At 35.3% G+C, this 12,828-nt stretch overlaps 1 long non-coding RNA gene across 2 annotated transcripts in view; it reads left to right on the plus strand.

Moving 5' to 3' along the window:
* LOC130799023 (uncharacterized) overlaps positions 1–12,828 on the plus strand; it is a 49,686-nt gene that overhangs the window by 35,240 nt on the left and 1,618 nt on the right. The window contains exon 5 of one of the 2 annotated variants that reach the window (XR_009039171.1): positions 2,440–3,069. The exons of the other annotated variant lie outside the window; for it this stretch is intronic. This is a non-coding gene — a long non-coding RNA (uncharacterized LOC130799023). Of the gene's footprint in view, positions 1–2,439; positions 3,070–12,828 lie in introns of those variants that run through there. 2 annotated transcript variants of the gene reach the window in all.

Below are 12,828 nucleotides of genomic sequence, written 5' to 3' on the forward strand. Positions count from 1 at the left end.
GTTCGTTTGTGATGTTAGTGAACCTCGTAAACATCACTTGGATGCTTTCTCTTGGTTCCATAACAAACCGTTCATACTTACACATCAACAAGTCTATCTTAGAACGCTTCACTTCACTTGTTCCCTCATGGGTAACTGCTAGGAGGTCCCAAATCTGTTTGGCAGATTTGCAACCCATAATGCGGTTATGCTCGTTTGGTCCAAGACCACAGTGAAGTAACTTGATGGCAAGAGAATTTATCTCCATTTTCTGAAAATCTTCTTTTTCAAATTCGGTTATAGGTTTGGGAATAATTTCGTTATTGGAGTTTGTAGTTGTTACCTCAAAGTCTCCAATTTCGGTAACTCTCTAAACTTGATAATTTTCGGCCTTGATGAAGATCTCCAACCTATTTTTCCAATATGTATAGAATTTTCCATCAAACATGGGTGGCCTTTGAGTAGAGTACCCTTCTTCCATTAGTTTATTCATTATCGACATTTCTAAAAATACCAGGATATTGCTCTCAGGGTTTCCTGATCAAATGAGGAACAAGGCTCTAATACCAATTGTAGACTTTGTTAGAGATATGAACGACAACAAGAGAGGGGGGGGGGGGGTGAATTGTTGTTTTAATAAGTTTAAGTATTTTAGCCTTGTTTTTGCGGAATTAGATAAAAGAAATAAAACTTAAACTTAGAGCGAAATAATGAAAGAGACAACACAATTTTACGTGGAAACCTTCTAGGCAAAAATAGAAGGAAAAACCACGACCCCTCGGGATTTCAAAACTCTCCACTATGTTTTAGGCAATTCGTTACAATTACATAAAACAACTCGCTTCACTCGAAGCTTCTCTTACTAGGCCAACTTCTCCTTTCACTTGCTTCACTCAAAGCAACTCTCTTAGCTTTACTCAATGCTATTCTCTTCTCTAGCTTCACTAGAAGCTTTTCTCTTAGCTTTACTCAAAGCTATTCTCCTCTCTAGCTTCACTAGAAGCTTTTCTCTTAGCTTTACTCAAAACTATTCTCTTCTCTAGCTTCACTAGAAGCTTTCTAATTCTCCCCTAGACTTACCCAAGTCTAGTTACAACAATTCACTCAAAACAAGGATAAATTCTCTAAAGATAAAATCAAAGAGTTGCACAAGAAAATATTATAAGTTAATTGGCAATTTTTGAACAAAATATTTCTTGTTAATTTTCCCAAAAATAACGTATGATTTTAATCGCTCATACACGTCTTGTTTTGAGGAACAAACAAGTCCTCTATTTATAGATTTTATTTTGGATAAAAATAGAAAGTAACTACCTATAATTCCCTTATCCTTAATAAAATGGATCTTGAAACACAAGGTCAAACACACGGTTATTTCCTTGTATCTTTTCAATAAATAAGGGAGAAATAAGTGGAAGCTTAGTCCAAAAGCTACGGTTCCCTATTTCTACTAATAGATAGGTTGGTTACACAGTTCCCCTTTACCTAATTTTAGCTACTGTTCCTTTTACTAAAATTAGCCACGATTACTTTTACTAACAATAGCTACAGTTCCTTTTACTAACAATAGCTACTATTACCTTTAACCAATATTAGGCACGGTTCCCTTTTACTAATATTAGCCAAATTAGTTACTCACTAAATATAGGTCCAAAATAAAAGCCTTTTCAAAAGAAGAAAAATAATCCTATACTTAGAAAATCACACGGTCATCTTTTAGGTGGTTATAAAATATTTTTCCAATTAACTTAATAATTAAATAATGCAACAAATTAATTTTAACTAATACATCAACTAAAAAATCAGAAAACATAATAATTAGAATTTCCAGCAGAAGTATTTTCTTCAGACTCCAGTTTGGGAACAATGCACTGTTTCCATTTTCCAGTTTTGTTAGATCATCAAACTTGGGAACAGTAGACCTCCTGTCTACATTTGACATCCTAAGCAATATACCTTTTCTAACTTCTTTTCGATTCTTTTGACGAGTACATGTTCATAGACTAAGTCATAGGTACTATCAACGATCTTAGTCACGACCGGATATTGACCTGCAAACAATCTCTAAAAATACATTTGTTTACATAAAGTGTAGTCATCATCAAAACCTAAGAGAGTCAACAATATGTAAGGTCTTCTCCTGCTAGGCTTAAAAAGTTTAAAGAAAGCATAAAATAGGAGACAGAGGAGAGCAAAAGCCTTGTTGTTTTGGATATTGAAACTAGATGGAATTTAACTAATTTAATGCTTGAATCTGCTATCAAATTTAAAAGGGATATTATCAATGGTACTCCTGTATTATTGCATTTTATCAATGGTACCCCCGTGTTTTTTTAATTCCAATGGTACCCCCAAACTATATTGCTAATTACAACCGTGACACTTTATAACTTTTTTCCGTTAAGTGGCCGTTAAATTTTGATTTTGACCTAACCATGGTTAGTTTCTAATTGTTTATAGACCCAGATGCATCACTTCAAACACACGTATCTTCTTCTTCCCTTTTCCCTCTCCTCTTCCATCTCTCCTTTTATGGCTGCTTCTTCAAGGTACTCATCATTTTGCGGTAAGGTGTATTCCGGTACTACCAAAAGACGACTTGAAATCCCTAACGTTAATTCCATTGAAGTTGGTGATAGCTGGGTAAGGTTGAAGAAATGTTATTGTGACCCAACAAAGTTCTATGATATTAGGGTTTCGGGTTCAATTAACAATCTGGGAAGAATCTACTACAAATGTATGTCGTGCCAAGCTTTTGAATGGGGTTATGATGCTGATTTGAAGGAAAACCTTGATGAAGCTCCACCTCCAAAGGTACAAGGTGTTGCTCCTGTAATGATGAATGGGGAACAATTTAATGAACTCAAAGCTACTGTTCAAGGGTTGTCCAAGAAGGTTGATAGCTTACTTAAGGTTGTGGTTTTCATGAAATTTGTTGTTATGTTCTACCTACTGTTGGTTTTTCTTGCCATTGTAAAGTAAGATTGTAAGCATTGAAATGGTTTCTATGTATGTAAGCTTAGGTATTATGTTGGTTCTTGCCATTTTAAAGTAAGATTGTACTTTATCTTTCTTTCCAAAACACATGTTCATTACCAAAAAATTTAGATAAATATGCATACCAAGTTGGAGCTGTTCATCCATAATCATCAACAAAAAGATCCGTCTCTTTACCCTTGTATACAAATTTCAACACCAGACTATCATCCATTTAAAATCAATTAAAAAATAAACAAAAAAAATTCCAAGATCAATCATCCATTGCACAACACATTCAAAATTCAAAAAAGCCCTAATTTTTAGGGTTTAATACTTACAAAAACGACTCAGAACACTTTTAAACCACATAATTCAAGAACAAAACCCTAATGATCGCAACATTTAAGGCGACAGAATAGAAAAAATTGCGGCATTATACTCGACATTTAAGGCAAGAACTCAAACAACCCAAGATCTTGCATGTACAGAAAGAAAGGAGGAAAGATTAGGGAACTAACCCAAGTGAAGAAAAGCAGTAATAAGGAAGAAGAAGCTTCATTAATGGCGTACTCAACCCAAGAAGAGGATGATGAAGACAGAGTAAGCAAGTACGCGTTAGGAGGGAAAAAGAAGAGGGAAAACAAATGAATCAAAAATGATGTGCAAGTGTAATGGGATCGTTTTAGAGTGTATGAGTTAGCTTAAGAACAAGCTCAACAAGGAACAAAACAAGAGAACACCCACGCAACTTAGAAACTTATTCTAGATTGGATGGTTTCTTTGAGCAGCAAAAATTCACTAAGTATTTTTAAACTCTCAAAGCTTTTACTCTCAAACACTAAGTAATAAGAATAAAAGGGGTGTACAACACAAAGTAAGCACAAAGAAATTCAGAATTTTGTTTTCAATCTCACTTGCCTAAAATGCATGGCAATGAGTTCCTTTTATACTAAAAATAATGCAAGTGTTACAAGCCTTCAAGGAACCTTTTCACTTCCTTCAAGGAACCTTTTAACTTCCTTCTTAATGTTAAGCATTAAGGCTAACAATGACCTCTTATTATTAGCTATTTAATTAGCAAATTAAGGCTAATTAAGAGCTTTAATTCCCCTTGCATTTAACCTAAAAAAAACCCTTTGCATTCCTAAAAGAAAACTCCCATTTAAGCATTAAAGCTAGAATTCAAGTGCATTAAAGCTAGAATTCTAAGCATTAAAGCTAGAATTCAAGTTGCTGCTTGAATTGTTCCTTATTCAAACTCCCATTTAAGGCAAGTAATAAAGGATTGCTTTGAAGAGAATCCCATGAAATTAGCAGCCATTTGCTTGACATTTGTGTGGCTAAGTAAAGCATGGACCGTAGCTTGTGTTGTAGGAACCGTAACTTGATGATCTTGGACTTTGTGGACTGAATTCTCATCATTTTCCCCTTCTTAGAAAAAATTCGACCTCGAATTTTTGTTGGGTTAAATTCCACAAATCTCTCTACATGAACATAATCCATTAAAAGTGATTTTTTAAGCACGAAATCAACCTTGATAAACTCATGCTTCTTAGTTTGCTCTACTTGTAAACCAACCTCCAATCTTGGATAATAATCTACTACTTCAAGGCACTCTATTGTAGAACTAACATTCTTCATGCAAATTGTCTCAACAACCTCCTTAAGATCTTCAAGGTTCTCAATACAAGGTATTTCAACCACCTTTTCAAGAGTTTCAACAATCTCTTCACAGGGTGCTTCAACATCTCCTTTATACTCATCAATCATCTCTTCACAAGATGCTTCAACAACCTCCTCAAGATCTACAACACTTTCAACAGAAGGTGTTTCAACCATGCTTTCAAGATCATCAACAACCTCTACACAAGGTGTTTCAACCTTCCTAGCAGCCTTCACAACCTCATCATAAGTGGAATAAGGTAGAAGATTCACCTTATTAGAGATTGGTTTAGAAAGCCCCTTTGTGAAACGCGTAATTTTGAGTGGTTCCTTCTCTTGTATGTCACACACCAAGCTAAGCTTCTCAAACTCACTCACATATTCATCAATATTACGCTTACCTTGATTTAGGCGAGTTAGTTTGACATACTGATCTTGCACATATTCATGTGGGACCCAACGTTGCTCCATTTTCTTCTTGAGTTTTTCCCAAGATGCAATCTTTTCTTTCCCTTCTCTCCTTCTCTTGGCTTTGAGGTTATCATACCAAAGCCCAGCAAGTTTTGTCAATTTAAGAGTCGCCATTTTACAACTCTTTTCATCATCATACTCTTTATACTCAAAAATATTCTCTAATCTTCGTACCCAATCATAAAAAACCTCCGGATCACTAGAACCATCAAATTGAGGAAGGTCTAGTTTGAAACTTCTATCTTCTTGATTGTTAAAAAAATGGGACTCGCCATGGGTGGGAGTGGAATTCTCTAATTCCTCTACCCTTCTACCCACTCTAAGCAACGTCTCTCCAATGGCATCCATCCTTGTTTCATGCCTCTTCATTCCATCGTGCATTACATGAAGTTCATCCACGATTACTTTTAACATTTCGGCATTGGACTGATTATCACCATGCTGCGTTTTAACGAGTGTAATCTCGTTCAACACAATTTAGCTCTGATACCAACTGATGTGGAAGTGTAATGGGACCGTTTTAGAGTGTATGAGTTAGCTTAAGAACAAGCTCAACAAGGAACAAAACGAGAGAACACCCACGCAACTTAGAAACTTATTCTAGATTGGATGGTTTCTTTGAGCAGCAATAATTCACTAAGTATTTTTAAACTCTCAAAGCTTTTACTCTTAAAAACTAAGTAATAAGAATAAAAGGGGTGTGCAACACAAAGTAAGCACAAAGAAATTCACAAAGAAATTCAGAATTTTGTTTTCAATCTCACTTGCCTAAAATGCATGGCAATGAGTTCCTTTTATACTAAAAATAATGCAAGTGTTACAAGCCTTCAAGGAACCTTTTCACTTCCTTCAAGGAACCTTTTAACTTCCTTCTTAATGTTAAGCATTAAGGCTAATAATGACCTCTTATTATTAGCTATTTAATCAGCAAATTAAGGCTAATTAAGAGCTTTAATTCCCCTTGCATTTAACCTAAAAAAAACCCTTTACATTCCTAAAAGAAAACTCCCATTTAAGCATTAAAGCTAAAATTCAAGTGCATTAAAGCTAGAATTCTAAGCATTAAAGCTAGAATTCAAGTTGCTGCTTGAATTGTTCCTTATTCAAACTCCCATTTAAGGCAAGTAATAAAGGATTGCTTTGAAGAGAATCCCACGAAATTAGCAGCCATTTGCTTGACATTTGCGTGGCTAAGTAAAACATGGACCGTAGCTTGTGTTGTAGGAACCGTAACTTGATGATCTTGTACTTTGTGGACTGAATTCTCATCAAAAAAATAACCATGGTTGGTTTTTTATAAAATTTAACGGCCACTTAACGGAAAAAAGTTATAAAGTGTCACGATTGTAATTAGCAATATAGTTTGGGGCTACCATTGGAATTAAAAAAAAACACGAGGGTACCAAAGATAAAGTGCAATAATACAGGGGTAACATTGATAATATCCCAAATTTAAAAAGTCACTTCCTTCTTTATGCATGAAAGATTCTGCGTTAGTTAAGTTACTTAGGAAGTTTGGTGGTGCTCCTACTGAAGAGGATTGGAAGAAAGTGTCTACTTTCTTACCTTTCTTGAGTGTTTTTTATGATGCAACTTTGAGATTTTCTGCTTCTCGTTATGTAATTTGCAACTCTTATGCACATGAGATTTTTGGGACTAGATTATTGATTGCCAACAACATGAGTGCCGATGATGAGGGTATGAGGAAAATGGCTACCAATATAATGGCGAAATATGACAAATATTATGGAAACATTGATAATATCAATATTTTAGTGTTTGTAGCTGTTCTACTTGACCGTAGGCATAAGTGGAATTATGTTGATTGGATTGTGCGTACTTCATATGATGCCACAAAAGCTACTCTCTTGTCACTAAATATTAAAATGGGTTTTCAAAATTTGTTTGATTGTTATACTTCTTCTATGTCTCCACCAAAGACAAGTGGGGCTACTTCCTCCACTTCTACCTCTTCAACCTCTTCCATTTTTACTCAAAGTAGGACTCAAGGAATGGGGAAGGTGGACCTTGTTGAACTAATGAATTCAAGATATCAAATGGAGATAGGTTGTTCATTAACCAATGTAAACAAAAGTGAGTTGGATAGGTATTTAGAAGATGCATGTGAACCTCATGATTCTAACTTTGAGATTTTACTATGGTGGAAAGATCAAACAAAAAGGTATCCCATTCTTCAAAAGATGGCTAAAGATGTGCTTGCTATACCTATTTCTACCGTTGCTTCTGAATTTTTTTCACTACTGGTAGTCGTATTCTTGATGATTTTCGAACATCATTGACTCCAAAGATGGTCGAAGCCCTGATTTGCACACAAGATTGGCTTCGTATTTCTACAACTCCTTTAGAAATAGAGGAGAGTTTGCTTGCACTTGAAGAAATGGAGGAAAGTTAGTATAAATTTTAAATTATTTTTCAATTGATTATTTAATATTTAAGAGTAAAAATATTTTTTCTTTAAACTTATATTGTTCGACTGCTCATGCTCTTGGGGGTTTAGGTAATGTATTAACTTTGGAGCATTCGGAGGTCATAATCAATGAAACCCATGACGTCGTTTAAGATGATTAATGGAGCTTGAAGTTTCAACTTATAAATTTTAATCGCTTGCTTTTGTTTTTTAATAGTTAGATGTGTAACTTTATGAGTTTATGGAATTATGGTTGTATTTCAATTAACTAATAGTTGTATTTTAACTTTTTGTGACTAATTAAGTTAAGTATTTATAGAGATTTAGTATTTGAATTATATATAAAAAACAATGTTAAAAGAAATAAAAAAATAAATGTTTTTAGCTTATAAACAAAACCGGATCGGAACCCATTCACAATTTTAGGTACCCGAAAAAGCGGGTACCTGGATTTCCAGATCCGGGTCGACCTGGTATCCGGTTTTGAACACCCCTAGTTAATCATTAGCAAGGAAGGAGTGAAAGTTGATTCCACTAAAGTAGATGCTAGAACTTGGCCTATTCCTAATAACACTACTCAGGTTAGAGCTTTGTATGGTCTTGCCTCCGTTTATAGGAGATTCACCAGAAATTTTAGCACTATTATTGCTCCTATCACTGAATGCACTAAAAAGGGTAGTTTCACTTGGACTAAGGAAGCTCAGGAAGCTTTTAAAGTTATCAAAGAAGCTATATGTAATCCTTCTGTCCTAGAACTTCCTGATTTTAGTCAACCTTTTGAGGAAGACTGTGATGCTAGTGGGACTGGCATAGGAGCTGTGTCAATGCAAAATGGTAGACCAATAGCTTATTTCAGTGAAAAACTTAAGAAAAGTAGGATTAACTACTCTAATTATGATAAAGAGTTCTATGCAATGGTTAAGGCCTTAGATCATTAGTCTCATTATCTCAAAATACAACCATTCATACTGCATTCAGATCATGAGTCACTTAAGAATGTCTGTGAACAAAAGAACCTTAGTGCTAAACATACTAGGTGGGTAGAGTTCATGAAGAATTTCAATTTTCTGCTAGGTATGAGACTGGAAAAACCAATGTGATTACAGATGCTTTGAGCAGGAGGGAACACTTTTCAGCCCTATGGGAGACCAAAGTTTTGGGATTTGAAATGATCAAAGATTAATATAGCTCAGACCCTGATTTCAGAGATTTGTATCTAGAATGAATTAAGAGACCACAAGGACCATTTTGTATACAACAAGGTTTCTTATTTAAGGAAAATAGGTTATGTATACGTAGAACCCCTCTTAGACTTGTTTTGGTTAAAGAAGCACATAAAGGTTTTTTGGTAGGACACTTTGGGATAAAGAAAAAATTAGACATCATAGCTCAGAACTTTTACTGGCCAAAGATGTTGGGCATAATGGGAAAGTATGTTCTTAGCTGTGAAAATTGTATTTAGGCTAAGATAACCTTCCATAAAGAAGAATACAAACCCTCACCTATTGTATAAAATCCCTAGGAACATGCGAGTATGAACTTCATTATGGCTCTTCCTAGGACATAAAGAGAAAGAGGTGCAATTAAGGTAGTTGTGGACAGATTCTCTAAGATGGCTCACTTCATAGCATGTAACAAGGTATATGATGCTAGTAACATTGGTATATACTTTGCAGAGGTTGTTAGGTTGCATGGGGTACCTAGGATCATTGTGTCCGATAGGGACAGTAAGTTCCTAAGCTATTTTTGGAATACCCTTTGGAGACTGCTTGACACTAAGTTAATGTTTAGTACCTTCCATCATCCTCAGACAAATGGACAAACTGAGGTTACTAACAAAACTTTAGGATCCATCTTAAGAACATTAGTAAAATAGAACCTTAAAGATTGGGACCTAAAACTATTTCATGCCGAGTTTGCCTATAACAGAATACTATCTATGGAACTAAGTTTTCCCCCTTTAAATGTGTATATGGGGTGAACCCTTTGATGCCTTTACTCTGATTGATCTACCTAAAACTGACAAGGTTCATGGGGATGCCAAGAGATAGGCTGAGGCTCTTCTAAAGATACATCAACAAGTGCAGCACAACATCTTAATGGCCAATGAAAGAAACAAACTCAAGGCAGATAAAGGGAGTTGGTGACTTTGTGTGGCTTCATTTAAGAAAACATAGATTTCCTCAACTTAGGAAGAACAAGTTGATGCCAAGGGCAGCTGGGCCATTCCTAATTGTTGTAAAATTTGGAGAAATGCTTTTAAGCTAGACCTGCCAAAAGGCTATGGCGTAGCTACAACCTTCAATATTGTAGACCTGGCTCCATACTATAAAACCTCTGAGTTGAGGATAATTCATGCTGAAGAAGGAAGGATTGAAGCAAATATGATTGGTTCAAAGATAAATCAACGTCACTCAAATTCACAAGAATTAGTTAAGAACAACATATTCAAGCTTGGGCATCAATTGAACCTTAATTCACACACTGTTGAGTCAAGCACACTTGAAGCAGACTACTTAATCTAAGAACAGACACATGAGTTGTCATCTATGTCTAAACCTAGGAAGGAACCTAGGACTGAGTTGGAGACTTTAAGTAGCATTGACAAAGAGGCAAGTGCGCATGGATTCTAAAATCAAGGAGCACATGTGCTGTCAATAATTGAAGCACGTGACAATGGTTGATCAGATCTTAAAGGTGCAAAGCCACAATCCATATATAAGGCTAAGTTCAAAAATATGAATCAAGAATTGATGACATGTATCAATGTTTCTTGATTGAGTTAGTGCTTTCCTTTTATTAGCCGTTATATTCTGTATTAGATGTTGGCTTTAGGAGGCAGAGAATTATAAATAAAGTCCCCCCCTCATTGTATAGATCATGTAGCATTTTTCTAGGAAAAGTTCAATAACATTCAGCATTACACTTTTGTTTACAAAGTATTTGTTCTTGTGTAGTATTGTGTCTGTGTGAGTGAAAGCAAGGCTAACATTACTTGTTCATAAAGGATTCGAGGGAGTGAAGCTTGGTCTGATTGTGTGAGTGAGGCTCGTGGTTTAGTTGAAGAATCAAGTGTCTTATTCGAAGAGGAAGGCTGGGAGTAGACCTGTCAAGACTCATATCATAAATACGTGATTTCACATTCCTTGGTGGAATCTTTGTTTGTTCAAAAGGACTGAATTGTCTGTAATACAAACCACAACATCAAGAGTGTTTCTGTGGGTGAAGATCATCCCCAAGAATTGTGCAATTAGCATGGTTCTTGATCCTTTGCCTTGCATCCCATGTATGTTGTTATATAGACAAGCATGTTGTGTTCCTTCTGTATATATTGATGCCTTGTGTTGTTCTATCACAAGTACTTCTTTATGCTGATTAGTAGTCCATGATGTTTTTTGAGGAGTGTCATATGCTCGAGTAAAACTAATTTTAGACAGTTGAGATTGAGACTTAGTGTTTTCCTTTCCTTATTATTCTATCTCTTGATTTGTTCTAAGCATATCTTCAAGTTCAGACTAACGCTAATGATTTTCTTTAGATCAATCCCTCCCTCTTCAAATAGAATTTTCCTCAATTCTATGTTGTTGTAATGTGGTGCCAGATCCCCTATAGTGAAGGTGTTAGAAACTCCATACTGTACTGGGAGATCCACCTCTTATGCATTGTCACCAATCTTTTGGAAAATCTAATAAGGGTCATCTGCTCTAGGAAATAGTTTATTCTTCCTTTGCTTGAGAAATCTTTCTTTTCTTAGGTGAATCAACACCCAATATCCCGGTTTGAACTGCCTCTTCTCTTGTAGATCCTTGTTTGTCATGCTGGCATACTTTTCATTTGCTTTGTTGATATTGTCTCTTATTTGTGCATGCATCTTCATTATAACTTCAGCTTGATGTTTAGCTTCTTCATGGAACGTGTCATTATGTTTAATGTCCATTAGTGTTACTAACATCAAAGGGTTTATTCTATACACACATTCCAAAGGTGAATGCTTTGTAGTATAACTAGGAATTTTGTTGTAGGCAAACTCTACATGACACATTTTTAAATCCCAGTCCCTTGCATTCTTGTTTACAAGTGTCCTAAGTAGGACTCCTAGGGTTCTATTAGTTACTTAAGTCTGCCCATCTGTTTCTGGGTGATATGATATGCTAAATAGTAATTGTGTGTCCAACAGTCTCCAAAGGGTGGTACAAAATGAACTTAGAAATTTACTATCCCTATCAGACATTATGGTCCTAAGCACCCATTGCAACCTACCAGTCTCTGCAAAGTATAACGTAGCTATATGTTTAGCATCATCCACTTTGTTTCATGCTATGAAATAGACCATCTTTGAGAATATATCTACAACCACCATTGTTGGCTCTCTTAGGTTTTGATGATGACTACACTGAACAAATGTGTTTTAGAGATTGTGTGCAGGTCGATATCCGATCTTGATAAAGATCGTTGATAGTACCTAAGAGTTGGTCCATGAACTATGTATATGTCAAATATATCCAATGAAGTTAGATAAGGAAGAACACTTAGGATGTCAAATGTAGATAGGAGGTCTACTGTTCCCAATTTTGATGATCTGACAATACTTGTTGATGGAGACAGTATTCTATTCCCAAGACTGAAGTCTGGAAGAATCAACGTCAGCTAAAAATTCTGTAGAATATATTTTTTCTGATTTTTAGTTGATGAATTGTTTAAAATTAATTTGTTGCATTATTTAATAAGTTAATAGGCAAAATATATTTTAAAGAAAAATAACCAATCTTTTCTAAAGTGCAGAGAACTTCTCCATATTTTTCTCCACATAAATAGGCTTCCATTATGGATTAAATTAAGAAAAACTACCATACCTATTTTTAGAAACGTAACCATGACTATTTACTTGCTATTCAAGATCCACTTACATCTCATTAATCTAAGGAATAAGGATATAGTGGGTAGTTATTTCTTTTTACTAGCTACATGAGCTCCGATATAAAAGGGACTTGTTTTTCAACCGATTAGAGAGAGCAGGAGTGTCCATACGTGAGATCAAAAATTAGCAAGAAATATTTTTGCTCCAAAAGTTGCCAATTAACTTAAAATATTTTCTTATGCAATGCATTAATTTTATCCTTAGGAATTTGTCCGTTGCAAAGGGTATTTGAGAGAATTGTTGTAACTAGACTTGGGGAAGTCTAGGGGAGAATAGAGAAGCTTCGTGTGAAGTAAGAGAAGGAGAAAGAGAAAGAGATGGAGAAAGAGAAAGAGAAGGAGAAGGAGAAAGAGAAAGAGAAGTTGGCCTAGTTTTGTTTATTTGTTTTATG

This window comes from Amaranthus tricolor, chromosome 13 (assembly GCF_026212465.1).
Source record: "Amaranthus tricolor cultivar Red isolate AtriRed21 chromosome 13, ASM2621246v1, whole genome shotgun sequence".
Lineage (NCBI taxonomy): Eukaryota > Viridiplantae > Streptophyta > Magnoliopsida > Caryophyllales > Amaranthaceae > Amaranthus > Amaranthus tricolor.